Source organism: Ambystoma mexicanum, chromosome 11 (assembly GCF_040938575.1).
Source record: "Ambystoma mexicanum isolate Mex_15411 chromosome 11, UKY_AmexF1_1, whole genome shotgun sequence".
NCBI classification, from domain to species: Eukaryota; Metazoa; Chordata; class Amphibia; order Caudata; family Ambystomatidae; genus Ambystoma; species Ambystoma mexicanum.
Genome location: NC_090934.1, coordinates 492,494,461 through 492,522,312, shown reverse-complemented (window position 1 = coordinate 492,522,312; position 27,852 = coordinate 492,494,461).

The window sequence follows — 27,852 nt, the reverse complement described above, 5'->3', positions numbered from 1 at the left end:
GTGTATGCCGCAGATTAGACTTTCAAAGAATATGTATTGAAGGATATTTTAGCAAAAGACCTCATGGCAATAGATATTTCTGATAGTGATTCAGGGTACATGGACAATGATGCGTGGAGTTATTTGCAAGGAGATCCAAAGTAGTTTTTAGCACTTGGCATAGGCCAAAAGGAGGGTTTGTTGAAATAGAAAGTATATTGTGCCTCCTATTGTAATAAATATATTAATATTGGCTTACGCCAAGCTGCTTGAAAGTCGCTTGCGAAAGAAATCTGTGTTGCAAGGTCCTGACCTTAAATCCATGTAAGCCGCCATTTTAGGTCAAACCGCCATTTTAGGATTTGTTGTGTAAAAGTCACCCTGTGAGCTAAAATGGTGGACGATGTCATTCCAGAATACAACATGGCCGCCTTGACCTCTGTACATAGTTAATGTGTAATTTGCCTGCAGGCCTCTTGTTGAGGTCGTGAACTGAGACCTTGTCCTTCGTTGACCTATGCGTAGAAGGATTACTCGTGCAATGAAACTAATCCATGAGCATATGTTGAGACAATGTATTCAAATACTGAATGAAGATCATCTGTTTAACTACATTGTATTACATTGTATTAATGTTTAAGAAGGCCTGCATGGAAAACTTTAGAATACACAGTTATTGCATATGCTTCTTGATACATGTATTAAAGGCAAACCAGTTATATGCGGTTATTTGAGACTTGGTACGAACCCTAGATCAGTGATGTATTAAAAGGAATATTAACCCGAAGTGGGGCTGGACATCGCGCCCACCAAATGTATAAAAAGCGAATGCATTCTAATGTACAGCGCCTCTCACTGAACCACGCTGGAATTCGTTATGTTGTACTGAGGGCCGATAGCTATCTGATTTTGCTCTGTTTTTGTAACTGGATTCAGTATAAAATAAAGTACTTTGTATGTTCCTTTGTAACCCGTGTTCGGTGTATTTCCTTTTGAGGTACTCAGCCTCGATATTTTATTTTATTTCTGTTTTCACAATTTGGATACAGGAATTTAATTCCCTCAGGTGCATGGATACTAGGCTTCACAAAGTCTCTGATCTCTTCATCTGTCAGATCACTGGCCATCCATCCGGATTCAACATTGATCATGATTGTCATCCCTATAACTTTATTTGCTGTTTTCTTGCACTGTGTGATTACTATCTTGATCACATCCCGGCAACACTAACATGATCAGGGCTCCAAGGAAATTGAACATGTCTGCTATCCATTGTGGAACCCACGAAAAGAGTCATCCAAAGCAGCTGTCATCTGCAATGTCCTCTACTTCGTCTATCATCTGGACGTGTAGTTTTGTTAGCATCTCTATGGCCTCTGTCAAGGTGCCATTCTCGTCATCATGAGAAGGTATGAATGTGAAACCTGATTCTCCGATTCTTACACAAACGCCTCCATCAATAGCTGTGATCAAGTCCAAAACGTATCTGTTCTGAGAAGTGATCAGGCGTATGGCTCTCAGCTCTTCTCTGATAGCATTGAATCCCTTTATGGCTGTGTTGATTGTCTGCAGCAATTCCCATCTGATAATCTGCATCCATTTGATATTTTCTCCAACCTGGATACTCGGCATAAAGATCAACGTGAATATCAATGAATTCTGACTGAACAATCTGTGTTCATATGGGAGGCATTAAAAGCTTATATTTACTTGGTAGAGAAACATTTCTCCCTCTTCATTCAGTGGATCAGCTCCACAGATCTCTTCTTCCTCAGGTGAGTATCTGCTTTCGGGAAACTGTCAATATTGAAGTCACTTTTTGGAATCACCAATGCAGGAACTTGAACATTCACCAAGGTGCATATTCCTCTCCAGTCTGTGGGTAGTCTCATATAAGCTCTTGCTCCACAGACCCAATAGTGATCCATGATCACTGCTGTTCTAAGTTTCATTCCTGGTACGTCAAAGATACAACCACAATTCTTATTCTCTCTGACCTTTGTTTTGCCATTGTTTCTGAGGCACAGCTTTAAACTTTCCAAAGGCACTATCTGCAAGGGTCCTCCTTTGTCTTCGACCCAGGTCAGTAGTTTAGCAAGTCTCGGCCGTAATGGTTTACATCAATTCTGTATGGTGTCAATGGTTGGCTTGTAATGACCAATGACTATGTAGGCTCTGCAGATAACTACTCCTTCTTCTCAGCCATCAGGTGATAGCACGGATCCCCAAATCTGCATCTGGCCTGTGTTCTTCCATCTGCAAATTTCTTCTGTAGATTTTCCTGTAACCTCCAGTCTTTTATTTGCTTCTCGTCCAATCTCAGCTCCTTTCACTCCAGGCTTTTCGTATCTGATCACAAGATTCTTAGTCTTCACTTTATTTCTTGTCTATGTGTCTTGCACATAGTCATCTTCATCTGGATCTGTCCATTCAGTTGCCCAATCGAGATATGCATCTTGGCCCATGAACTGGCCTCTTGATCTGCAGAATGCTATGTGTGACTGCCAATGTGCTATCTGAACATCTATTTCAATAGCTATGAAGATCTTAGACTTCCCCAGGCTGAAAGGCAGGAGTGCACACACAAACCATTCCTTCTTCGAGGTCCTCCTTCGAGGTCCTTCTTCAAGGTACACCTTCCCACTTACTTCATATGCTGACACCACATGTTATTCCCCAAATGTGCTGTACTGTCCAGGTAATCATTTAGCTCATCATCATTTTATCTAGCATTTCTCTTGGGTCTCGTCCTTTTCTTCCGAGCTTCTTTAGCCAACCCATGGAGTATATCAGCATGGTTTCTTCTTACTGGACCAATCATAGAGACACTCATCAGTGGACATGGTGTGTTTACATGTGCTACCTGTGTAGGAGAACGTTTTAGAAGTTTAGTCCTATCCAATTGTCTTTTTCTAGCAGCAGCAAATGATGGACATGGAGACTCTTCTATAACCTCCATGTGTGACCTCCCTCCAAAAGGTAAACTTGGTATATTTATCAGAAAAACAGGTGCTCTTGTGTGTATTTCTAAAGTAGGAACAATCACATAAGGTTTCAATTGCCTAGTAGTTTGCTATCTATACCCTTCTCTTGCACAGGAGGATACACATTAATCTTTACTTCATTTGTCTCCACATAATAAGCCGTGCATGCTGTAAGTGAGAGTAATACTATTATGAAAACAATGCAAGTGTAGATACCACAGAGGTAGGACCACTTGCAGTAAGAACTTTTTGCTCATCGTGGACATCTCTCGTGATCTGCCATGATAAAGTTGCTACTGATGCTGCCCATCTTTACTTTGAAGGAAGGGAAAAAAAATCTTTTATGGGGCAACATCATGCACTATTTCTTGAATATGCTGAGTCGGCTCAAAATGTTCCTCAATGAACTTCAGCTGGCTGATTTATTCAATGATGAACACCAAGTCCCAATGGATGCAACAAATTGGCCTTTCACCAGACGACATGATGATTTTCTTTCAGCATGAAACAAAAGTTCTCAATCGACAGGCTTTTGGATTTTCTTCCTTGAAAGTCTTATTCAGTTGTCAGCGTCCTCCCAAAGTACCCATTCACTTGAGTAATGATATCTTTCAATATTTCATTGAGCGCTGCATTGTTTCTCGGGTCTCTCAGGAATGTTTGGACGCCGGTCTGTCTCCCAACAAGATGTGGACATTCCTCTATCAGGTAGTAGAATACCAAACTGACCAGTCTGTGTGCATTATTCGATGACATGCGGCATCTGTGCTCCCCACACTGAACTCAGGAAGTTGAAGGATCTGCTCAATGATAGCTGCAAGCAATCTTCTCACAATTGGACCGTTCTTGGGATCTTGCAGAAAAAGACGTCCCCACCAGCGCAGGATAAGCATGCAAGATGAACACAAATACAGCAAGAATAATCTGTGAAACTTTGTCATTGGTCACCACCTTAGGTGCTTCAGAACAGATAATCAGTAAGAAAGGAATCGGGGTATTGCTACCTTTTCCAGTAGTCGAACAGAAACTCCAAGTCTGGCATACTCTCTTTTACAATCAAGACCTAGGCATGTCTTATTCCAATGTCAACAAACTCCTGTGGCTCAAGAACAACTATCTTCCCTTGACTCCTTTTTTCATAACTAAAAAGAGTGTCCCGAAATAAGCCACAGTCCAATGAACTTTTTGTCTTTATTCAACAACATCTGCGTCCTTCTTCCTCACCATAGATCTAGTTGCACGTGTGTCACGATCCATGCCCCTGACCCCCTCAGGTATAACAGCCCCTTGGCAGCAATGGGGCTGAAGCCCTAAACACTGGCAACAAGGGCCTTAAAACTCCATCATAAACATACATGGAGTCAGTCCTGGTGCCTTTGGTGCCTGGCTCATTATCAGTAATAAAGCAATACCAGTTTTGGACCTTAATTCATCATGGAGCCTATTAGAACCAAGCCATGCGGCCTCGTGTTTTGGGTGTGGCTGGGCCTTGAAATACTTGGCCTGGAACTACTTTACCTGGGCTATTTAAACCAGACCCAAACAGCAGAACACGCTTTGCGTTATTCTGCACTCCTGCAGCGTAACACTCACTGTGTCCACCTACTGTTCATCTGCTTCTCCGGCAGCCCGATCCTGAAGCCCTAGATCCGGATTCCATCAATAACCTGGAAGAACAAGAACAGCATTAGTGAGCAAGAACACATACCTGTGAAGTAACCGGTCTTGAATCCATCCTTTGCTTCGCTTACCTGGCCCATCTCTGGTGTTCGCCACAACCTGCAAAGGTAAAGAAACAAGGACAGCATTAATAACAATTCTCACCAGGGCAAGATGCGAGTCCTGGCAGCACCCTGTGCTTCTCTTACCTCGCCCATCTCTGGGTTTCACCACAACCTGCAAGGGAGAAGGAACAAGGTCAGCATTAACGATGCATTTACCTGGGCAAGCAGCGCTTCGATTGCTCATCACTCCAGAACATCACTGCAACCTGTACAAAGAGAAGCGAACACAGGATAGCAATTAACCCCAATAAACAGCGCAGTGCTCCACGCATCAATAACTCACCGTGTTCTTCGCCAATGGCACAGCAACTCCGAGATTGCAACCATCCCTGTGAAAACAAAAATAGACATTGTTAGGGAAGAGCATAGTGGAGCAAGACGCCAAGAAGACAGACAAAATGGAGGGAAAGAAAGAGAAAGAATAAAGACGGAAAAGACATTATAACTCACCTGGAAGACAGCAAGCAGAGTCGGAGTCTCATCAGGTCTAGGCCCGACATAGGGGCACATGGACCAGTGAAACAACTTGAATTTGAATTTTAATTTGAATCATTTCTTATGCGCACCAGGCAGATAACTGCATTCGGGAACAGATGTTAACTAGAGAATTGAGCATATCACTGTGGAATCTTGAAGTAGCCTTGAGGGAGTAGATTCATTTAAATAGGAAAGTTTTCAATTCCTTTCTAAATCTTGCCAGGGTGGTACATGAGTGGATGCTAAAGGGCAGCTGGTTCCAAAGCTTACGCTGGGTAGTAGTGGCGAATTCTGATGTTCAAATATCGGGGTGCAAGTTTATGATAGCACTTGTACACCAGACATGCCACCTTAAATTTGATGCGATCTTCCACCATCAGCCAGTGCAGCGCTTCCTGGCTGTAGACACATGGTCTCTTTTACCCAGGTGGGCCGTTAACCTGACTGCCGCATTCTGGGCCCTCTGCAGTCTTAACATTTGATTCCTCAGGATCCCTGTCATAAGACTATTACAGTAGTCAAGGTGGGAATTTATCAGAGCTCCCACCACTACAGGAAAGTGTTGAGGTGTTAAGATGGGGAGCACATTTCTAAGCTGCCGCAAAGAGTAATATACTGCTTTTAATTTTGGCCCTACCTGGGCTTCACTGGCCAGATATTCTTGCCAGATGCACCCGAGGTTTTTCGCTTTCCTTGAGAATGGAATACTCATTCCCAGAATCTGTGGAGTAAAGTTAGTGTCTTCCTCTCTGTTTTTCTTCTGTGATCTAAATAGAATTATTTCTGTTTTGTCTGCATTAAGTTGTAATTGGTTGCAGGCCATCCACTTTTTTATATTTTGCATACAACGGTCTATCATCTCAAATGCCTCTGGCAGAATGTCTGTCTCCACATAAATCGGTGTATCGTCTGCATATGAGTGAAATCGTAGGCCGTGTCTCCTCAGGATATCAAATAGTGGTCGAGAATATAAGTTGAAGATCAGAGGTGAGAGTGCTGACCCCTGTGGGACTCCGCACCTCAGTTGTATTAGTTCTGAGAGAAATGCTCCCAGTGTTACCCGCTGTGTTCTGTCCTGTAAAAAAGAGTCAAACAGTCTACCACTACTTTGTCTGCTCTCCCGATGTTTCTGATTCGTTGAAGAACAGTCTTGTGGTTGATTGTATCAGATAGGTCGAGCATCAACAATATTGACAGGGTAATTCATAGAATTTCTCAGAAAAGTGTCGCAAGCGGCTGGCGCAGAGTGTCCGCGTGCGATTGTCTGCGCCAGGCACGTGCGCTAAAACCGATTTCCGCGCACAGCGTATTCATGGATTTTAGGCTCCCAAACCAGCCGTGGCGCAGAGTATCGCAGCGACCCTGCAGCAGCGCCAGTAACGCCCCCAAGAACGCCCTCGCGCAAGGAAAAGCCATCAAAATCGCTAAATCATCGCAGAGGGCTGCGCTAACCCTGGACCAGTTTACAGGGCTGCCAAACAAGGAACGCAAAGCGGGTAACGTGCATATCAGGGGTACGCGTGAAGTTATACACGCGATTAGCCAGGGTGCCAGGGTACGTGTATTTCAGGGGTGCGCGGGAAGTTCAACACGCGATAGTCCAGGGAACGTGTATTACAGGGGTACGCGGGAAGTTCAACACGCGATAGTCCAGGGAACGTGTATTACAGGGGTACGCGGGAAGTTCAACACGCGATAGTCCAGGGAACGTGAATTACAGGGGTACGCGGGAAGTTCAACACGCGATTGTCCAGGGAACGTGTATTACAGGGGTACGCGGGAAGTTCAACACGCGATTGTCCAGGGAACGTGTATTACAGGGGTACACGGGAAGTCTTACATGCGATTAGCCAGGGCACGTGTAATACAGGGGTACGTGGGAATTATCACACGCGATTTGGCAGGGTACGTGAATTACAGGGGTGCGTGGGAATTATCACACGCGATTAGGCTGGGTGGGTCCTCACAGGTGTTCCCTGTACACCCTCCACGGCCCCTGCAGGCAGCCCACAAAACAGGGGACTACCCTGCACACCTGCTCATGTCCCCCTGCACCCCCACCCCCCAGCCACCAGGGGCACCCACCACCAGGCCCCCACCCATGTCTCCTACCACCCCCACCCCCCAGCAGTGCAGGGGCAGCCTCCACCAGGCCCCCACTCATGCCCGACTCATGTCTCCCACCACCCCCACCCCCAGCACTGTGGGGCACCTGCCAGCAGGCCCCAACCCATGTCACCCACCACCCCCACCCCCCAGCAGTGCAGGGGCATCCTCCACCAGGCCCACACTCATGTCTCCCACCACCCCCACCCACCAGCCACCAGGGGCAGCCTCCACCAGGCCCCCACTCATGTCTCCCACCACCCCCACCCACCAGCCACCAGGGGCAGCCTCCACCAGGCCCCCACTCATGTCTCCCACCACCCCCAAACCCCAGCAGTGCAGGGGCATCCTCCACCAGGCCCACACTCATGTCCCCTATCACCCCCACCCCCCCCGCCACCCCCACTCATGTCTCCCAGCGTGCTACGTGTATTTCAGGGGTGCGCGGGAAGTCCCACTCGCGAATAGCCTGGGCGCGTGTATTTCAGGGGTGCGCGGGAAGTTCCACTCGCGAATAGCCTGGGCGCGTGTATTTCAGGGGTGCGCGGGAAGTTCCACACGCGAATAGCCTGGGCGCATGCATTTCAGGGGTGCGCGGGAAGTTTTACACGCGACTTCAGCAGGGTACGTGTATTTCAGGGGTGCGCAGGAATTCTCACACGCGATTTGGCTTGGTACGAGTATTACAGGGGTGCGTGGGAAGTTCCACACGCGATTAGTCTTGGTGGGTCCTCACAGGTGTTCCCTGTACACCCTCCACGGCCCCTGCAGGCAGCCCACAAAACAGGGGACTACCCTGCACACCTGCTCATGTCACCCACCAGCCCCACCCCCCACCATCCAGGGGCACCCTCCACCAGGCCCCCACCCATGTCTCCCACCACCCCCACCCCCCCAGTCACCAGGGGCAGCCTCCACCAGGCCCCCACTCATGTCCCCTATCACCCCCACCCCCCCAGTCACCAGGGGCACCCTCCACCAGGCCCCCACTCATGTCTCCCACCACCCCCACCCCCCAGTCACCAGGGGCAGCCTCCACCAGGCCCCCACTCATGTCCCCTATCACCCCCACCCCCCCAGTCACCTGGGGCAGCCTCCACCAGGCCCCCACCCAAGTCTCCCACCACCCCCACCCCCCAGCAGTGCAGGGGCAGCCCCTACCAGGCCCCCACTCATGTCCCCTATCACCCCCACCCCCCAGTCACCAGGGGCAGCCCCCACCAGGCCCCCACTCATGTCCCCTATCACCCCCACCCCCCCAGCCACCAGGGGCACCCTCCACCAGGCCCCCACTCATGTCTCCCACCACCCCCACCCCCTAGTCACCAGGGGCAGCCTCCACCAGGCCCCCACTCATGTCCCCTATCACCCCCACCCCCCCAGTCACCTGGGGCAGCCTCCACCAGGCCCCCACTCATGTCTCCCACCACCCCCACCCACCAGCCACCAGGGGCAGCCTCCACCAGGCCCCCACTCATGTCTCCCACCACCCCCACCCACCAGCCACCAGGGGCAGCCTCCACCAGGCCCCCACTCATGTCTCCCACCACCCCCAAACCCGAGCAGTGCAGGGTCACCCTCCACCAGGCCCCCACTCATGTCACCCACCACCCCCACCCCCCAGCCACCAGGGGCACCCTCCACCAGGCCCCCACTCATGTCTCCCACCACCCCACCCCCAGCCACCAGGGGCAGCCTCCACCAGGCCCCCACTCATGTCTCCCTGCACCCCCATACCCCAGCCACCAGGGGCAGCCTCCACCAGGCCCCCACTCATGTCTCCCACCACCCCCACACCCCAGCAGTGCAGGGTCACCCTCCACCAGGCCCCCACTCATGTCACCCAGCACCCCCACCCCCCAGCAGTGCAGGGGCAGCAGGCAGTCAGGCAGCAGCAGGTGGGAGTGCTCGAGCTCTGGGGGGCAGTAGTTCGGCCTTCCGGGCAGGAGTGTGGTATTCCGTGTGCGTACGCGTGGCCAGCTTGGTAGGGAGTGATTTTGCACGTGAAAATCCTGCACGTCAGCGTGAAAACTGAGGAAAGGCCCTCAGCGCGTAAGCGCGTCTGTGACGTGACCCACACAGGTGTTTCCCACACAGCATGTGATGACAGAGCACACGTGGAAAGACTGCACGTCAGAGTGTAATTGCGTGTGATTGGTGGAAATGGCCCTACACGCAGAAGTGACAAAGTGTGTGATTGGTGGAAATGGCCCTACACGCAGAAGTGACAAAGCGTGTGATTGGTGGAAATGGCCCTACACGCAGAAGTGACAAAGCGTGTAATTGGTGGAAATGGCCCTACACGCAGAAGTGACAAAGCATGGAATAGGTGGAAATGGCCCTAGCGCGTACACGCCGCGTAAGTGACGCTGGACGTGTGGGCCTGTATAAAAGGTACGTGTAGAACACGTTTTCCTTGTACGTGCTTTTCGTGGAGAGCGAGTGGGTGAATTCTGTACTTCTTGTCGTTTCACACGCGATTTACTTCACGGCGTTTCAAGTTCGTATTCCCTGTTACCTCTGACATCTTTTTCTCTTTTTTCTCTTTTACTGGTTTACCTGGGCCTGTTCCCTCAAACAGTGTTCCCTTCTACTGTTGTCCTGTCTCCTCAGACAGCGGACAAATCTTCTTTTGGCGGGGGTGTTGCCAACCAAACATGCTCCTTTTACACGCTCGTTTACCAGGCAGACGGTGAGTCACGCACGTATCTAACATCTGTGCTTGCCCCGTGTGTAGCCTACCCCTTCAGAGGTCATTCTAGGCTGCGTGTGACACGCATACGTTCATTCTTGTGTTACTGGGTGCCACAGCGTAGTGCAGGTTTTTCTTTCTGCACACGTGGTCTAGGAGGGGTTGCGTGCACGTCATCTCCCTTTTTTGGGCCTCCTGTGCGTTGCGTGACCCGTCATCTTTCCCCAGGGGTTACATTCAGCCTTGCTAGAGCACTAGGGTACAATTACCATCTGGTACCCAACCCCTTTGACCCCCAATTGCCCAGGACAATAGTCTACATCCACTCCCATACGCACAATAACATCAGTGCCATGGCTGGGAGGCGAGGATTCCGTAAGGGTGGCAAAGGTGGAAGAGCCACAAGTGGTGGCCGTGGTGGATCCGGTAGGGGACGTGGTCGTAACTTGCAGGGTGAGCCTGTCCCCCCATGTGTGGAGGACCAGTCACGGGCACCCACAATCCCCCCCCTTCCCCCCCTCCCATTGAGGCTGATGTGGCTGACACCATCCATGCTCAGCCCTTGTTGGACCAGCCCATTGTGGCACCAGACCTGGCTGACTCCATGGCTGACTTCCAGGTCAGCAGGGCTACGACACGTGCGCTGGTGCACGTTGATGCCATCATGCCACGTGGATCTGGGGCAGCAAGGTCATCTGCTGCACCAAGGAGGCAGGGCGGAGAGGCTGCAGGGGCAGCTGCGGCTCCATCCACCCCAGCCCTCACACACCCAGCCAGGACAGTGTCGGTCCTAGTCCATGCTGCTGACATTCCCCCTGACACCATCACACTAGAGCCAATGCCTGCACCAACTCCCATGCTGAGTGTGCAATCCCACACTCCTGATACAGAGTCCACCAGGGCTCCTGCCCCTAGTGTCCAGAGCGGCGCAGGACACTCAGGATCACCAGCACCTTCCAAGCGGAAGAGGAAGAGTGCTCGTCCGGCACAGGCTGATGCCCCAGACACGGCTACACAGTCCGGCCCGTCCAGGAAGCCCAGCTTCACGGATGACGAACTGAATGCACTTGTCGAGTATGTGTCCGGACATGACAACGAGATGGTCATTGTTGCAGGATCCAAGACCACACCTGCACAACGCCAGGCACACTGGCAGACCGTTGCGGACATCGTAAGTGCCCTTGGAATCGTGAGGCGCACAGCCAATGATTGCTATAAGCGCTGGAATGACCTAAAGCGCAGGGCAAAGAGTAAGCTGGCCTCAAGTCATGCCGCAACTCTAGTGACTGGAGGTGGGTCTCCAGTAGTAGACATGGAACTCACTCCACATGAGTCAGTCGCTGGGACCTACGTCACGGAGGAACAGATCCAAGGCGTGGGAGATCTGGCTGATTACGAGGCATTGTCCGGTGAGTGCACATGCATGTGTGTGTCATCCATGTGCATGGTGTGTGTGTGAGGGCTTCTGTTCGGGTGCCAGGTGAGAGTGTGTGCGCCTGAGTCGTATGGGTCAGCCATGTGCTTCATGCAATCCTTCCTGCGCAGCTGCATTTGGCCATAGCAGTATCCCTTCTGCCAACAGTAGACATCTAGCACAACTGCACGCCAGTTGCCCTTGAAGTGTCACCTTGACACAACATATTTGCTTCTTTTTCACTGTTCATTCAGTCAGTTTGTTTGCATTCCACCACTTTCACTAGGCATGTCGCTGTCCACTAGTCACATGTCTGACATGGGTATGGTAAAGTGGAGTGACTTTGTTACCTGGATATCATTTGCACACACATGTCCCTGTGCAATTTGACCATTTCAGACTGGCAGCTCCAGGTGAAAAATCTGACCTGTTAGAATTAGAAAAGCAATTACATGCGGGAACTGGACTGAATGAATAGGTGCTGCCCTCCTCTCCATCTTCACTCAATAGCAATGGTACATGCCATCTGTGTGATGGCATGTGTGTTTCACCTGCCAATCACAGGCCAATGTGTGATGCCACTGCCAGGCAGCATGCAGAAAATGTGTTCATCTTCCATCTTGGTGTCATCAGTGTGTGCCATTTGCCTGCACTTCATACGCAGTGAGGGTGCATGCATGGGAGGGTTTTAGTCATGTGGGACATGTGTCAATCAAGTACTGGTTCTCTTGCTTCTCAGCCCTCAATGTGTGCCATGGTGCTAATGCCTGTTTACATTTCTTTGTTTTCATGTCTTTGCAGGGGAAGACGCACCTGATACTGCTGGGGTTGTGGAGATGGTGCAGACCCAGGAGGTGTCCCAGGGCCGACCAACCACCAGTGAGGGACGTGGTGTGGTGGTGGGGGAGAACCCACAAGTGCTGCAGGTCGTGCTCTCAAGGGGTGTCTCTGGCTGCACCTCCCCTGAGCTGTACTCAGGTGTTGATTCGGATGAGACCTACGTGCCGTCGCAGGTGAGTGTTCCAGGGAGGGATTCTGTTCTGTCTCACCCACCTGCACCAGGGTCAGTACCCTCCATGGGGATGTCAGTGTTGGCAGCTACGCCTTCGGTGGTTACGGATGCAGGGTCACACTCCGCGACATCTGATCCTGTTCCTGGGCCAGCAGATCAGAGGGGGAATGCAGTCCTGCAGCCTCAGGCAGTGCCGGCACAGCAAGGCGCAGTTCGCCTTGCCCCAGACAGGTGTGGTGCCCGCCGACGTGGTGGCCGTACGCCACCCGGCAATACCGCATGCGAGCAATCCATTTACGGTATGGCTACCCAACAGGCTGCATCATCCGAGATGATGGCTCAGGCCATGGATAGGGTGGCCACTTCCATTGTCCCCCCAGAAAGGCTGATGGAGCGACTAGAGCAGGCAACCGACTCCATCTGCCAGTCACACAGGGAGGACATGTTGGGGTCCAACAGGGACAGGCGGGCGGCACTGGCGACTCTGCAGGAGGCCATCTCCATTGAGTCCCAGGGCCACAGGGAAGCCCTGAGGCAGGAGCTCCTTCACCTCAGGACGACTCTTGTTGAGCTTGAGGCTTCAACACACCAAAGGACAGAACAGCAGCTGGAGCGTCTCACCCGTACGCTCTCAGCTGAGATGCAGGCAACGAGGGCGGAGGTCCGGGCATCCCGTGAGTTGTTGCATGGGGACCTCCGCACACTCATCCTCCAGAACCAGACCTACCACACCCGCATGCTTGCAGCCATGGAGGAGCAGACTAGGGCCTTGCGTGGGCTGCCTCCCATAGTGCAACCACCTCCGGATGCAGCTGCACAGGGTGATAATAGCGACAGCAGTGATACTCCCACAATAGGGTAGCCGTGTGGGCCATGAGCCCATGGAGGTGTTTTATCTTCCCAGGATCCACGCAGGTGGGTTCTGGTGTGCATCCTGTCCTCGGACCTCCTGGGTAGCCTCCCCAACCCCCCCGGGCCCATCAGTGGCCATTTTGCAGGTTTCTAATAGTGCCACTGTACATAGTGAGACTGATGTCATGTTGTGGGGATTACTTTGTTTACCTGCAATTAGCATGACATGGCACGGTGTGTCGTGTGGCAGTGCTGGGGTTGGGTTGGCTGACATGGCACTGTCCTCTTGTTGCATTTTGCAAGTGGGTATTCATTTTAGCTGCTTGAATGTGTAACTTCACAAAACTGCATTGGTGGTGTCTGTGTGGGTAGGGATGCACACATTGTGACACTTCCAGGTGAACAATCTCAGGCTGACATGGTATTCCCGGTTCATTCTCCAGACATTCAGGATCAGTGTCAGGTTGAGTCATCATTGATTGTCAGATGGAATGTGCCAGGGCAGTGTGCACTCCACAGGGGTGTGATTTCTATGTGAAGTAATTAGCCACTAGCTGTGTACGGGCTGCCTCCCCCCGTGCCCTTTCCCCTCCCATGCGCAGCGGCTGTGCATGTGGTTGGGGATGTGGGGCCACCACCATGTCCACGGCCAGGCCCCGGCGTGTTGCAACGTTGTGCAGGACACATGCTGCCACTATGATCCTGCACACTACTGGGGGAGCGTATAACAGCTGCCCGCCAGAACGGTCAAGGGAGCGAAAGCGTGACTTTAGCACTCCGAATGTGCGCTCCACTATGCCCCTGGTTGTAATGTGGGCTGTGTTATATTTTACCTGGGGTGGCGTGGTGGGGTTCCGAATTGGCGTCATCATGTGTGGGCTGAGAGGGTAGGCACTGTCCCCTGTGGAGGTGGTGATTGGTATCATTGGTGGGGTTGTGACCTTGCTCAGTATCCAACATGCATGCATGTGCAGTGGCATACATACTCACCAAGCAGCCATGTATCGCCATGCCGCCCAGCTTCTAGGTCCCGGCTTAGGGTGGACATTCGGTAAATGAAGCTGTCGTGGGTGGAGCCGGGATAGTTGGCATATACTGAGGTGATGATTCCCTTGGCATTACATGCTACCTGCACGTTGATGGAATGCCAGTGCTTGCGGTTCCTATAGATGTGCTCAGATGCCCTGGGGGGACGTAGAGCCACATGGGTGCAGTCGATGGCACCTAGCACTTTGGGGAATCATGCCACAGCGTAAAAATCCAGGGCGGCAGCATGCCTTTCTGCAGGTGTTCTGGGCAGGTATATGTGCCTGCGGACTGATGGGCGTGCAGTCATGATGTTCAAGACCTGGTGTAGGCAGCGTGACTGGGTGGCCTGTGACACCCCACCCACTATGGCACTTGTCCGCTGAAATGATCCAGTGGCTAAGAAGTGCAGTACATTGAGGACCTTCTCCAGGGGGCTGAGTGCTTGGGAGCACAGGGTGGGTGATGTGAGGTCATCCTCCCACTCACTCACCAGGTCCAGTATGATGTGTGGTGGAAACCTGTACCTCCCATACACCTGGTCATCAGGCATCCCGAAAAGGCTGGTTCTGGGTGTGAATATTCTGGCCCTGACTATCCTCCTCCTCCTCCTTTGGTAGCCCACTGCCACTGCTGCTAGGAACGGTATGTTCATCCTGGCGTCTGAGCTTGTTATTGTTGAAGTCCGCAATTTTATGCTTTGCGCGTGTTCTAGGCGAGCGTGTGACCCGCGCACCCCTGGAATCCAGTTCCCAGTCCAATAGCGTGTGGAAATTCACACGCACCACGGGATACAGCGTGTGACCCGCGCACCCCTGGAATCCAGTTCCCAGTCCAATAGCATGTGGAAATTCACACGCACCACGGGATACAGCGTGTGACCCGCGCACCCCTGGAATCCAGTTCCCAGTCCAATAGCGTGTGGAAATTCACACGCACCACGGGATACAGGTTCGCTGACGTACTTGCGTGTGTAAGTGGCCGCGCACCCATTAAATACACGTACATAGGCCAATCGCGTGTACGCGCACTTTTGTCCAATTACACGCGATGACACTCTGACGTGCAGTATCTCCACGTGTGCCCCGTCATCACGTGCTGAGTGGGGAACACCCGTGCGGGTCACGTCACAGACGCGCTTACGCGCTGAGGGACTCTGGTCCAATAGAATCGCGTATGCGTGCTGACGCGCTTACGCGCTAAGGGCCTTTCCTCGGATTTCACGCTGACGTGCAGGATTTTCACGTGCAAATCACTCTGTATCAAGCTGGCCACGCGAAAACACACGGAAGACCACGCTCCTGCCCAGAAGGCCGAGTTACTGCCCCCCAGTGCCCCGAGCAGCCTCCCACGTGCCATCTGCTGCTGCCTGCCTGCCTGCCTGCCTGCTGCCACCGTGCCCTGCCATTTGGTGCCTGCACATCAGCCATCTGCAGGGGTCCAGTTGCTGTGTCCACCCCTGCTGGAACTGAAGACTCCCGACTGGGATTACATCGCTCCACAGCCCAGCCCCAGGACCCAGTTGCCCACCCACACCTGCCTCTGGGGTTGCCATGTCGGGCACTTCCACATCTGGCACCAGTGGCAACCCCAGGCCAGAGGGGCAGAGGGGCACCAGCTTCACTGTCACCGAAGTTGGTGTCCTGGTGGAGCATGTCCTGGGGCAGTATGATGCCCTCTTTGGATCGTCCCGCGCCCAGATGCCACCAGGGCCCCCTGTGGACCTGCCCCGACCAATGCAGCCAGCTCGGTGGGGATCCTATCCCTGCCACAGTCGGGAGTCAGAGATCCAGCAGGGGTGGACACCAGAGCAACTGGACCCCAGCAGATGGAGGATGTGACGGCATCATCGGGCAGGGCACGTGCACGACGGCGTCGGTGGTTTCCATCAGCCTGGATGCCGTCGTGCTGGCACAGGCAGTTGCGTCGGAGGCAGCAGCAGGCTCAACGTGGGAGGCATCATGGCTCGGGGCCATCAACATCAGGGGTGCAGGCATCGGCCGGAGGGCAGGAGAACCCTGGAATGGGAGTGGCTTCCGTGTGGGAGCGGTTGTGCCAGCGGATAGGTGCGGAGCGGCAGCGGGCAGAGGAGGAACGGCTCACGATGGTCAGGGCGGAGGACTCCATGCGGAGGGCGCTGAGGCGGGCTGAGTGCCTCGAGGGTCTTCGCAGGGAGTTTGAGCTTGACACTGCGTTATCCCTGCGGGACCTCGGGGCCAGGGAACATGCCCGCCTCCAAGCCATTGACCAGGAGTTCGATGATGCCCTGGCCCATGACAACAACCAGTGAGCCGTCCGAATAGCCCGCTGCCTTTGTATATAGTTGTATAGTTAGGGTTAGGTTTCCTTTGTTTTTTTGATTTTTTTTTGGTTGCGATTGGACAATGCACCACTTTTTTGTATATAGTTCACTTTTTAGTTAGGTTTAATTTGGTAGGGCTCATGGACCCAGGATGATATTCTTCATTGGCTTATTTTAATTTTTCAGATTATTTTCTTGGACATTCATCTTGTTTTGTTTGATTTGCTTTGTGTTTTTTCTTATTTCATTTCCATTCTACTTGCTGTTAAATACATATTATTTTTTTAATCTTCAATGTGTCGTATCATCTCATTGCTTTCAGGCATGTCATGTTGGGTGTTTTGTCATTCACTTGCAGCCATTGTGTGTGACAGACATGTGTTCAATTGCATTATTTAAATTGGGGGTGTAACATGTAATTGCCTTTGATATGTGGGTGGGTGTGATAGTTGGTTGGGCCTTTTGGCAGGGGAGGATGGGCATTACGGACATGATTGGGGAATGTTGGGACCCAGGTGCAGGGGGGCATGGATTGGACATGGGTGGGGGCCTGCTGGCAGGTGCCCCACAGTGCTGGGGGGGTGGGGGTGGTGGGAGACATGAGTGGGGTCCTGGTGGAGGGTGACCCTGCACTGCTGGGGTGTGGGGGTGGTGGGAGACATGAGTGGGGGCCTGGTGGAGGCTGACCCTGGTGGCTGGGGGGTGGGGGTGGTGGGAGACATGAGTTGGACATGGGTGGGGGCCTGCTGGCAGGTGCCCCACAGTGCTGGCGGGTGGGTTGGTGGGGGACATGAGTCGGACAAGGGTGGGGGCCTGCTGGCAGGTGCCCCACAGTGCTGGGGGGGTGGGGGTGGTGGGAGACATGAGTGGGGGCCTGGTGGAGGGTGCCCCTGGTGGCTGGGGGGTGGGGGTGGTGGGTGACATGAGTCGGGGCCTGGTGGAGGGTGACCCTGCACTGCTGGGGTGTGGGGGTGGTGGGTGACATGAGTGGGGGCCTGGTGGAGGGTGACCCTGCACTGCTGGGGTGTGGGGGTGGTGGGTGACATGAGTGGGGGCCTGGTGGAGGGTGCCCCTGGTGGCTGGGGTTTGGGGGTGGTGGGAGACATGAGTGGGGGCCTGGTGGAGGGTGCTCCTGGTGGCTGGGGGGTGGGGGTGATGGGAGACATGAGTGGGGGCCTGGTGGAGGGTGCCCCTGGTGGCTGGGGGGTGGGGGTGGTGGGAGACATGAGTGGGGGCCTGGTGGAGGCTGACCCTGGTGGCTGGGGGGTGGGGGTGGTGGTAGACATGAGTGGGGGCCTGGTGGAGGGTGCCCCTGGTGGCTGGGGGGTGGGGGTGGTGGGAGACATGAGTGGGGGCCTGGTGGAGGGTGACCCTGCACTGCTGGGGTTTGGGGGTGGTGGGAGACATGAGTGGGGGCCTGGTGGAGGATGACCCTGGTGGCTGGGGGGTGGGGGTGGTGGGAGACATGAGTTGGACATGGGTGGGGGCCTGCTGGCAGGTGCCCCACAGTGCTGGGGGGTGGGGGTGGTGGGGGACATGAGTTGGACATGGGTGGGGGCCTGCTGGCAGGTGACCCACAGTGCTGGGGGGGTGGGGATGGTGGGAGACATGAGTGGGGGCCTGGTGGAGGGTGCCCCTGGTGGCTGGGGGGTGGGGGTGGTGGGTGACATGAGTCGGGGCCTGGTGGAGGGTGACCCTGCACTGCTGGGGTGTGGGGGTGGTGGGTGACATGAGTGGGGGCCTGGTGGAGGGTGACCCTGCACTGCTGGGGTGTGGGGGTGGTGGTTGACATGAGTGGGGGCCTGGTGGAGGGTGCCCCTGGTGGCTGGGGTTTGGGGGTGGTGGGAGACATGAGTGGGGGCCTGGTGGAGGGTGCCCCTGGTGGCTGGGGGGTGGGGGTGGTGGGAGACATGAGTGGGGGCCTGGTGGAGGGTGCCCCTGGTGGCTGGGGGGTGGGGGTGGTGGGAGACATGAGTGGGGGCCTGGTGGAGGCTGACCCTGGTGGCTGGGGGGTGGGGGTGGTGGTAGACATGAGTGGGGGCCTGGTGGAGGGTGGCCCTGCACTGCTGGGGTTTGGGGGTGGTGGGAGACATGAGTGGGGGCCTGGTGGAGGATGACCCTGGTGGCTGGGGGGTGGGGGTGGTGGGAGACATGAGTTGGACATGGGTGGGGAACTGCTGGCAGGTGCCCCACAGTGCTGGGGGGTGGGGGTGGTGGGGGACATGAGTTGGACATGGGTGGGGGCCTGCTGGCAGGTGCCCCACAGTGCTGGGGGGGTGGGGGTGGTGGGAGACATGAGTGGGGGCCTGGTGGAGGGTGCCCCTGGTGGCTGGGGGGTGGGGGTGGTGGGTGACATGAGTCGGGGCCTGGTGGAGGGTGACCCTGCACTGCTGGGGTGTGGGGGTGGTGGGTGACATGAGTGGGGGCCTGGTGGAGGGTGACCCTGCACTGCTGGGGTGTGGGGGTGGTGGGTGACATGAGTGGGGGCCTGGTGGAGGGTGCCCCTGGTGGCTGGGGTTTGGGGGTGGTGGGAGACATGAGTGGGGGCCTGGTGGAGGGTGCCCCTGGTGGCTGGGGGGTGGGGGTGGTGGGAGACATGAGTGGGGGCCTGGTGGAGGGTGCCCCTGGTGGCTGGGGGGTGGGGGTGGTGGGAGACATGAGTGGGGGCCTGGTGGAAGCTGACCCTGGTGGCTGGGGGGTGGGGGTGGTGGTAGACATGAGTGGGGGCCTGGTGGAGGGTGCCCCTGGTGGCTGGGGGGTGGGGGTGGTGGGTGACATGAGTGGGGGCCTGGTGGAGGGTGACCCTGCACTGCTGGGGTTTGGGGGTGGTGGGAGACATGAGTGGGGGCCTGGTGGAGGGTGCCCCAGGTGGCTGGGGGGTGGGGGTGGTGGGTGACATGAGTGGGGGCCTGGTGGAGGGTGCCCCTGGTGGCTTGGGGGTGGTGGGAGACATGAGTGGGGGCCTGGTGGAGGGTGACCCTGGTGGCTGGGGGTGGGGGTGGTGGGTGACATGAGTGGGGGCCTGGTGGAGGGTGCCCCTGGTGGCTTGGGGGTGGTGGGAGACATGAGTGGGGGCCTGGTGGAGGGTGACCCTGCACTGCTGGGGTTTGGGGGTGGTGGGAGACATGAGTGGGGGCCTGATGGAGGGTGCCCCTGGTGGCTGGGGGGTGGGGGTGGTGGGTGACATGAGTGGGGGCCTGGTGGAGGGTGCCCCTGGTGGCTTGGGGGTGGTGGTAGACATGAGTGGGGGCCTGGTGGAGGGTGCCCCTGGTGGCTGGGGGGTGGGGGTGGTGGGTGACATGAGTGGGGGCCTGGTGGAGGGTGACCCTGCACTGCTGGGGTTTGGGGGTGGTGGGAGACATGAGTGGGGGCCTGGTGGAGGGTGCCCCTGGTGGCTGGGGGGTGGGGGTGGTGGGTGACATGAGTGGGGGCCTGGTGGAGGGTGCCCCTGGTGGCTTGGGGGTGGTGGGAGACATGAGTGGGGGCCTGGTGGAGGGTGATCCTGGTGGCTGGGGGGTGGGGGTGGTGGGTGACATGAGTGGGGGCCTGGTGGAGGGTGCCCCTGGTGGCTTGGGGGTGGTGGGAGACATGAGTGGGGGCCTGGTGGAGGGTGACCCTGCACTGCTGGGGTGTGGGGGTGATGGGAGACATGAGTGGGGGCCTGGTGGAGGGTGCCCCTGGTGGCTGGGGGGTGGGGGTGGTGGGAGACATGAGTGGGGGCCTGGTGGAGGATGACCCTGGTGGCTGGGGGGTGGGGGTGGTGGGAGACATGAGTTGGACATGGGTGGGGGCCTGCTGGCAGGTGCCCCACAGTGCTGGGGGGGTGGGGGTGGTGGGAGACATGAGTGGGGGCCTGGTGGAGGGTGCCCCTGGTGGCTGGGGGGTGGGGGTGGTGGGTGACATGAGTCGGGGCCTAGTGGAGGGTGACCCTGCACTGCTGGGGGGTGGGGGTGGTGGGGGACATGAGTTGGACATGGGTGGGGGCCTGCTGGCAGGTGCCCCACAGTGCTGGGGGGTGGGGGTGCAAGGGGACATGAGTTGGTGTTCATTAGTTCAAGGAGACATGTGCCTTTGCTGGGGGGCATGCCCATGGTGGGTGGGCTGCCTGCGGGACATGACCAGGGATGCAGGGTAGTCCCCTGTGGTGTGGGCTGCCTGCAGGGGCCGTGGAGGGTGTACAGGGTACACCTGGGAGGACCCACACTGTCAAATCACATGTGGAACTTCCCGCGCACCCCTGATATACACGCGCCCAGGCTATTCGCGTGTGGAACTTCCCGCGCACCCCTGAAATACAAGCGCCCAGGCTATTCGCGTGTGGAACTTCCCGCGCACCCCTGAAATACACGCGCCCAGGCTATTCGCGTGTGGAACTTCCCGCGCACCCCTGAAATACACGCGCCCAGGCTATTCGCGTGTGGAACTTCCCGCGCACCCCTGAAATACACGCGCCCAGGCTATTCGCGTGTGGAACTTCCCGCGCACCCCTGAAATACACGCGCCCAGGCTATTCGCGTGTGGAACTTCCCGCGCACCCCTGAAATACACGCGCCCAGGCTACTCGCGTGTGGAACTTCCCGCGCACCCCTGAAATACACGCGCCCAGGCTATTCGCGTGTGGAACTTCCCGCGCACCCCTGAAATACACGCGCCCAGGCTATTCGCGTGTGGAACTTCCCGCGCACCCGTGAAATACACGCGCCCAGGCTATTCGCGTGTGCAACTTCACGCGCACCCCTGGAATACACGCGCCCCCAGGCTATTCGCGTGTGGAACTTCCCGCGCACCCCTGGATCTTCCCGCGCACCCCTGGAATACACGCGCCCAGGCTATTCGCGTGTGCAACTTCACGTGCACCCCTGGAATACACGCGCCCCCAGGCTATTCGCGTGTGGAACTTCCCGCGCACCCCTGGATCTTCCCGCGCACCCCTGTAATACACGTAGCCCGCTCCCCCAGGCCCGATCGCGTGAGGAACTCCACGCGAACCCCTGTAATACACGTAGCCCGCTCCCCCAGGCCCGATCGCGTGAGGAACTTCACGCGAACCCCTGATATACACGTAGCCCGCTCCCCAGGCCCGATCGCGTGTGAAACTTCACGCGAACCCCTGTGATGCACGTACCCTGCTGAAATCGCGTGTTAGACTTCCCGCGCACCCCGGTATACACGCACACGTATTTTTTGTCAGCGGGTGTCCGTGTTTGTGGGTACCCCTTTGCACGTCATTTTTCCTGGAGGGCCACAGTATGGGACATTCATCATGGCAGTATATAGGTGCGATTTGTTGGCGCACCTTTTGGCGCACATTTCTTACAGCCGCAGAGACGCTACCGCCTGCTTTCTTGTGGCGGTCGTGTTTGTGCCTGTGCGCTGGTTTGAGCGTGCGCTTTTTTCCCCTATTCTATTCCATGAATACGTGTTGTAGGCGAGCGTGTGGGCGTTCCGCGCACTTGTGCCCTGTACTTCCCCCGTGACGCCCACGTTTTGGCAAGTTGTTCCCCATTCCGAGTGTTACGCCCGTGTTCCGCCTACTTTTGTTGCGTGCGCCGCGCTATGTGCGAATTTCGCTGTGGCCTGTGCGATTTTCGCTGTGACCTGGCGCACGCTGTTAGATGGCCTGTGCGCCAACGTGCGCCGCGCACTTTTTTATCGCACATCCGCTGGTTTTCTCGCGCACGGCCTTCCATGAATCGACGTGCGCTGCTTTTCGTGCGATTTTCGCAATTGCACTGCGATTTTCGCTATTCCACTGCGAATCGCACGTTTTTGCCCACTTGCGCCGCGCTAATTATTCCATGAATCGGCCTCTGAATTTCTTCCCCTATCTGCAGCTTCCAGTAAGTCATCCTCGACTGCTAATAAAGCCGACTCTGTCCCATGGTTAGGGCGAAATCCTAATTGGGCCTAGGTCTTCGGAACGCCCGCACCAACCATGTGCCCCTGCACAGAGACGCAGGACGGAGATTTTAATGCACAAAAACCTAAGGTGAGCAATAACCCCATGGGAGGGGATTTGGACCAGAGGGAGGTGGGAGTCCCCCCATCACAGAACTAGTATCTTAACCCTCCATTCTCCTGTTATAGGCGCTACCCAATGTCTGGCACATAACCAAGCAGAGAGGGATCCGGGATAGCGCTTAGATCTCCATCCAGTATCGTGTGGCGCCCCAGTGGATACCAGGTGAGCATAAGAACGTGATGTGGTTCTTCCCCGATGCTTGGTTCCCATGGGTGTGGGTGTGCTGAATGTTCTTCAGTGTAGATCTATACATCACTAAAGAATCTCCAAGTGCGTTTGCCTCGCACCTTAACTGCAGATGTTGTAGTGTCCTTTACCAAGAAGGGGACTTTGAAAAGAAGCGTGTGCCACCTTCTAGAAATCGTTTTCAAATTAAGACTGTATCTCTGGGCAAACATTTGGAAATACAAAGCTGATCATCTCCGGTTGTTGTAGCATCTCCTTCTGTGTTCTGCGCTGCCCCACACCTTTGTCGCTTGAGCTGATCTGAAATGACAGAGATACTTGAAGTCATACACGTAGGGTAATTACGTAGCTCCTTTCATAACAAGTCTACTGTTGGCTAGGCATCACTTCTAATACTAGAAGGAGGTGTGAGAGGTATCCTCATTCGCCTCCTTATCATTCTTTTGTAAAACAAAATGGTATTCTGAATCGGACTGATTTCTTGACGTACACAATTCCAGTGATGGTCAATGCACCCATTTTTCCTTCAGGGTCACTTTCAATTCAACTACACTCTCTTTAGGCAAGCTGTTGGGTCCTTTCACAGACCTTGTCTGCCTGCTGGTGATGTGTCAATGAAAACCTGTGCTTTCTGCAACAAGCTTATGTATCCACAGACCTTTTTAACACAACATAAGGGTCATTACCTAGTTGCAATAATTCCCATATTCCCCAATCTTAAAAATACCTTTCATATTAAAAATGTTGCTGAAATGGTAGCATCTGGGTCTGTACACAGTCCAGTTTTAATCGACCTTAAAAAGGGAAATACTACTATAATCATATATCTGTATTCATTACAGACTTACAGCATGTTGATTCTTATCAATATGCAAATGCTAAAAGAGACCCTTAAGTCTTGGAATAGTTCCTCTAATCATGTGCAAGGTGTGCCCAACAATTAACTTTTAAAAAACGGTACATTTTAATATCCAACGAGCCTGTCCAATAAGACTGCGTATTGCACCAGAGTGCCGTCCGCTCGGAGGTAGCCCCTCTTTCTCCAACGTACTAGTCCTACATGCACTGTTGATGTCACATAGGCAGAGTCACTATACACTGTCACTTCCTGGTCTGCATGATTCTCAAACGTGACAATCAACGCCACTAATTCTGCAGCATGTGCCAAAAAATGAGACAGTAGTCGTATGTTTATCAGTACTTCAAACCCTCCTTTGGCCATGTGCTTTAACACAGCGGCACCTGTATACCTTTGTCCAATATTTTAATTGATTCTTAAAGAACCGTTAATAACAAAAATATCCCCAACTACCAATACATCATCCTTCACCCTTGGGAGCTCATCATAGAACTCCCCATAGTTTGAACTATCATGTGCATGCTCACCCCCTGCCAGTGGTTCCAATACAAACATGGCAGGATTCACTATTCTGCATCTCACTATTTAAATTGCTGGATTCAATATGACCACCTCATAGGCAAAAGCCCTTTGTGACGTCCATATTTTAACAGTGACCACGGCAGCTGCCAAAACTGTTCACATGAGCGTGACCCCTTACTAATGGGTTCAGAATCCCTCTATTATATGTACGAGGATTGTACCTCATATTCTCCTGTAAATACTATAATAGGTTCACTCTTGTTTAAACAAATTCATTCCTGGTGTTTTGAGCATATTATGCCTTTACCAGTAAACAAAACCATCACATTAAATTTGGTCCTTAATCTTGACCCAATATGGGGACATATGTTTACCTTAACCATAACAATAACAGATCAAACATGTCCCTTTCCAATACATGGGCATGTTACACTCGTGCCTGTTAAATGCAAAAAGATTAGCCTCTTATATTATTGTCAAAACTTAGTTTCCTCCTGAGGACCGTTAGGCGTCACCAATAACATTGATCATATTCAAATCTCTCATTAAGCCATCTTATTTGGGGATACATTCCTATCCTTGTATCTATGAAAAGGATTCCCTCCATCAATAGTGACTCCTCTCATTCTATAAGTCATTATTCTTCTCATGTTTGTGCTTTGCTTAGTCTACATAAGCTACTGCTATGTTAAGACGTCTGCTACATTCTCGGCGCTTGTCTACTACACTGCGTGATTTTGAGCGACTCCAACTCCATTCTGCTGCAGCTATGCATGCAGGTTTGAAGTCCTCCTTCTCAAAATTAATTATTTTGCACAAATCCTTAATTTCTACACATATAAACAAAATAACCTGTCACACCACATATCCAACATTTAAACAGAGGTTCTCCCCATCGATCCTCCCTGTGTACTTTGATTATCATTCTATATATTCTGAAACCCACCTTGATTATTCTATAAGCGCTCCTAATTATTCTGGAAGTCCCTATCCTGAAAGCTTTGCTTTCCACATGATGCAAATCTACTGTTTTGTTTTGATCGACCTTCCTTTGGCTCTTCATCAGTGGCATGTTTGTAGTTTGCCATAAACCTGACCCATCTCCACTAGCCTTTATTGCCCCTTCAATGTTGTACTTGGAGAGTTTTTCTGCACTGACCTTGTCTCTTCGTTTTTCCTAATATCGTCTTTCCTTCGATTCTAATGTGCAATGGTCAGCTAAATCTCTGTCCATGATTTGGCTTCCATATCCACTAGCTTCTTGAGCTGCTTCTGCACAGGCTCTGGCAACCCATGACATCATAATAGCTCCCATATCTGACGTGTCTGGATACAGTACTCTTAAGCGCTTTCCAGACTGCCGCCATATAATTGTTAAACAGCGCTCCATCATGAGCGTTGCTCAACGTGGTAATAACTCAAATATCCTGCCCTTGACCAAATGTCATTAGCTCTTTCCCCAATAATAGCAATCAGGAGACGCTTACTGTCTCTTATAGATAGCATATTTTCTTCTGTCATTTTTCTAATTCATGTATCCATTTTCCAGTGCCATAATTTAAACTCAAAAATCTGCGTCTTAAATTAGCCTTATCCATTTGCAGGCAAAGTACTTATGGTCTGGCTCCTCCTTTTCTAACAAAAGAAACAGTGAATTCCCAAACACACATTTGTCACCCCTTTATTTGTCTATCAGTGTCAGAGACACTGGTCCCGCACTGCCTTCTACCTGGCAATGACCTCAGCCTGCTCATATATTGTGGCACGTCCCCCCTCTGACAATGGGATTGCTTTTTAGGTCGATTTAGGCATGTCACCAATTCTGACGCCTGAAATATAAGGAGGTCTAAATCTGACCGCCTTTCTTTCTTACCTATTGAAATACACCCTTCAGGATTACATGTGTTACCTTCCTCCTCATTAATAGGTTCTCTATTCTCATCTGACATATCCTGTCCCTAGTTTGTGTGATTTCTCTCTTCATCATCTCTATTTAAAGTTAGCCTGTTTAAAGGTACCTCATTAGGCACTGCATAAGGCATCATTTATGGCGTATAGCTGTGTACTCTTAAGTCAATCCTTTTTACTCTTGACCTCACATCCTCGATACTTTTTTACCATCGATTTTGAGAAAAATCTGATCACCCATACATTTGTTCTGTATGAGTGCTAACTCATCAGCTTTATCCTTTTTTCTCCTTCCCATCTCTTTATGTCCCATCCTATGGGCCCAATTCATAGAATGGCTGCGAGTACACCTGCGAAATCGTATACCCCGCTCGCACCAGCCAAATCGTGTGGAAAGGGCCTCACGTACCCCCGCAAATTCACCTACCCCGCTCGCACCAGTAAAATCGCGTGGAAATGGCCATGCATACCCCCGCAAAATCTTGTACCCCGCTCACACCAGCCAAATCGCCTGAAAATGGCTGCGTGTGCTGCCTCAGACGTGAACACCCCCCGCAGGCAGCTCACACCACAAGGGATCCCTCCACCACCCCTGACCATACCCCGCAGGCAGCCCACACCACAAGGGACCCCCAACACCCGTGACCATACCCCGCAGGCAGCACACACCACAAGGGAGCCCCCCATCACCTCTGACCATACCGTGCAGGCAGCCCACACCACAAGGGGACCCCCCATCAGCCGGGACCCTACCCCGCAGGCAACCCACCCGTGACCATACCCCACAGGCAGCCCACACCACAAAGGACCCCCATCACACCTTACCATACCCCGCAGGCTGCCCACACCACAAGGGACCCCCAACACCCGTGACCATACCCCGCAGGCAGCACACACCACAAGGGAGCCCCCCATCACCTCTGACCATACCGTGCAGGCAGCCCACACCACAAGGGGACCCCCCATCAGCCGGGACCCTACCCCGCAGGCAGCCCACCCGTGACCATACCCCACAGGCAGCCCACACCACAAGGGACCCCTATCACCCCTTACCATACCCCGCAGGCAGCCCACACCACAAGGGATCCCCCAACACCCATGACCATACTCCGCAGGCAGGGCCGGAATCTTGACCCCCACCAGTGATGACAACCTGAAGGTAGGCCCCAACTCATGTCCCACCACGCCCCACCAGTTTCGGCAACCTGCAGGCAGGCCCCGAATCATGACCCCCACCAGTGATGGCAACCTGAAGGTAGGCCCCCATTCATGTCCCCCCACCCCCACATTTGTACACCATTCACTCATGTAGCATATGTCCACCCAAATCCCAACGCCTGCTGCACACCACACGGTGCACCTCAAAACTCATCCATTGTTCTTGCTCCCTATTACATGGCCCATGGCATGGGAATCGCAGACTCACACATGCATACTTGTTTGCACACACATGAACAACATTGTTCAATAGCAGGGACGGACACGTAATACAGACAAGTAAGATTGAAACATGCACCTAACATTGAGAGCAGACACCACTTGTACTCCAAGGTATAAAAATGTATTAATCATCCTGATTGCAAATGAAACACATTAAAATAAAACCAGTGAAATCATCATCAGAATAAATCCAAATGAAATTCAAATCCAGAAAAATAAATATTATGATTGAAAAATGAAAGACTCGAAATTGTTGTCCATGTCCACTGCAGCATATGAAAATGCAA